The following is a 217-nucleotide window of genomic DNA, read 5'->3' on the forward strand; positions in this document are numbered from 1 at the left end:
CCCCCGTTTTTGGAAAAAAGCCCCGTTTTTGCTTGGGTTTAAGGGTTCCCCCCCATAAAAAATTGGGCCCTATGGTCAGTTTTTTTCCCTTTTTTTAATCAGATGAAAAAATTTTCCCAAAAAATTTCACTTATTGAAACCTGAAAGGGCCCAATACCCCAAACTATTTCCAAAAACCCGTCCACTTCTTTGAAATTTTGCCTAGGGTTTTTCCTCC

This window comes from Penaeus monodon, chromosome 21 (genome assembly GCF_015228065.2).
Source record: "Penaeus monodon isolate SGIC_2016 chromosome 21, NSTDA_Pmon_1, whole genome shotgun sequence".
Lineage (NCBI taxonomy): Eukaryota > Metazoa > Arthropoda > Malacostraca > Decapoda > Penaeidae > Penaeus > Penaeus monodon.